The 2,692-nt window shown below is 36.1% G+C and overlaps 1 pseudogene; it reads right to left on the bottom strand.

Annotated features, from left to right (window-relative positions):
- Nucleotides 1-517: 517 nt before the first annotated feature.
- LOC120214572 lies at nt 518-1,128 on the bottom strand (annotated as a pseudogene).
- Nucleotides 1,129-2,692: the final 1,564 nt, after the last annotated feature.

Here is a 2,692-nt window from a genome sequence, read left to right as displayed (position 1 = left end):
AGCCCAATCTGGCATTAGGTCTTCTAAGATGTTAAATGCAGTTAATATAATATGGGTGAGAAAAATTTGACTTGAAAAATCATTTTTTTATTTGACTCAACTCTAATTGACTTCGAGTTATAATTTTATAAATTTGACTTAACTCGAAAAAAATTTAAAGTTCAAATTAAGTTATAAAATACAATTCGAATAATTCGAGTAGTAACTAGAATAACTCAAAATTTTTAATAATTAATTAATTGATTTTAAGTTTTAAGTCGGGTCTCTCAATTTAGTGAAGATAGGATCGAGGGTGTGAGCTCTGTGGGGGTGGCTGCTGAGTCGAGGAACCACCTGTTCATCAAATGTCATTACTCGGCTCTTGGCCTGTGCAATCAGGAGCATTCGGTGCTTTGGCCTGTGAAACCAAGTGAGCTTAATGAATAAATGGCTCACAGAGTGGTTCCTTAACACAAAATTTCAAAATTATAATTCACTGAAGTTGATTCACACAATGATTTATAAAAAACACAACATTTTATAAATTTGAAGTTTGAATATCAGCCTCGAACCGAGCATGGATCTTGAAAGACTTAGCAATGTTATCATCTCTGACGAGGGTTGACAAAATAGACCCCGGACTATGTATGGTCTGAACATCTGCATCGCCGAAAGCCGAAATCTCGAAAGCCGAGTCCTGCCCGTAGTTGTACTGATAATGGACAACCCCCTTGGGGGAAACGAACACGTCTCCGGCATCAAGTGTCTGACTACGTAACACATTGTTTGCATCAATGAACCCAACTTCGAGAGAGCCGGTGAGAAGAAAAAGAAGCTCAGCGGATTCGGGATGGCCGTGGGGTGGATTTAAGGAACCCATAGGGAACTGCAGAACAGCATAGGAAAAACCCTGGCCATTTAAGGCTGGAAATTCTGCCTCGCTAACTTTTATAACCCCGAAAGCTGCCGGTTGATCTGCCCCGATCAGGGCTCAGAAGGCGGAGTTTGTGAAGAAGATTGTGTCAGCGGTGGCGACACTCCTAGACACGACGGGTCGAGATTAATGTCTCTCTCCCCAGCATGTATCCCATGGGAAACCATTAGTACAAGTAAAAATAAAAGGGCATGAAGGAATGATACGATACACATATCCCTCATATGTCAGATGTATTAGAGTATACCCAAAGACCAATCATATGATAATTGTAATAATACTTTTATTTACCGATTTTATTGAATAAAGGCATTGCCGCTATTATTTTCAGTTATATATATATGTGTTTAACATAAATTGGAAGATAATAAAATTCATATAATGACATAATTGTTATTATTAAAATATCCCTAGTAAAGTATTATTATGGGCATGGACAATAATAATACGCTTAAGACTAACATGTTATTAATTGATGACAAGGAGTTGTCATTGACATAGAGATGTCAGAATTGATACATGATTATATTGTTAGAGAACAATGTATTGGATTGACCCACCATGAGCATATGTCTTGGATTATTATGTGACAGTCATAACATTGCTCATGGTGATGACTATATGTATGATCCTCAGACTTGTGATCAATACTATCCCAACATATATTGTTTTATGTTTTGATGCAGCTAAACAAGCTTCGTAACTGGTTGCTCTATAAAGACTGTTATTGAATATATCTCAAAATATGTAGTGGGTGTGTATGATTAAGATAGGATTTGTCCTTCATACATAATAGGAAATATATCACAGGCCACTTGATTGAGTAAGACTATAAACGCATGGCCATGCTCGAATAAGTTGATATGAGATATATCATAAACTATTCATTAATTAAAGTCTACTCTAGATATCAAGAAACAATAGATGAGCTATACAAGTGTGACTATTCTAAGACTTGTGCCTATTCTAGATATAAAGGACATAAGGATGTAATACATAAAAGAGTTAATCACCAAGATGATATTTCGAATCATATTTTCTTGTAACTTAGGTGACAATGATATATTGCTAGATGTCACTCATTGTATGTAATATTAGAATTGTTATAATAATTACTGTTAACGTTACAAGAACCTACAGGGTCACACCCTAGGATTGAAACGAGCAAAGATGTACAATTTGTTGTACGTTACTAAAATATATATCTAGAGTTAATTAAATATATGTTTTAATAATCCCGAATATTTAATTTCAATTAATTAAATATAGATTTAATTAATTTGAAATAATAAAACCCTAATATGATTAGGGTAACTTGGCTATAAAAGGGTGTGTTAGGTCTAGCAGCCAAAAAGAATACACACACAAAACCTTCAGCCGTTTTTCTCTCAAAACGATTTTGGGGAAGAAAATTATTGCTCTCAATCGGGGGAACTGAGTAGCGGACGAGACGTGATTTCGTGAAGGCTTACGATTCGAACCGATCTACACCACCAGTATTCACTATTCTCATTGTTGTTTTTCAAGGAACCCACTGTAAGTATTCGCATCCCTTCCTCCCGATTTCAGTTTTTCGTACTTGGATCGCTGGTGAGACCGTCGAGTTTTGTTTCCGCTGCGCCATGGGGTGCGTCGATGGTCCCAACAGTGGCATCAGAGCCACTTGTACGATCTAAATTTGGGTTAAATTTTTGGTTGATGCGATATGTATGAGATGCTTGTTCTAGTTTTATCGATTTCGGTAAATATGTTGATATTATAGTTCGAATCAATAACCGC

The sequence above is a fragment of the Hibiscus syriacus genome, unplaced genomic scaffold (assembly GCF_006381635.1).
Source record: "Hibiscus syriacus cultivar Baekdansim isolate YM2019G1 unplaced genomic scaffold, ASM638163v2 tig00110065_pilon, whole genome shotgun sequence".
NCBI classification, from domain to species: Eukaryota; Viridiplantae; Streptophyta; class Magnoliopsida; order Malvales; family Malvaceae; genus Hibiscus; species Hibiscus syriacus.
The sequence above is the reverse complement of the archived record's forward strand: the minus strand, read 5'-3'. Positions and strand labels throughout refer to the sequence as shown.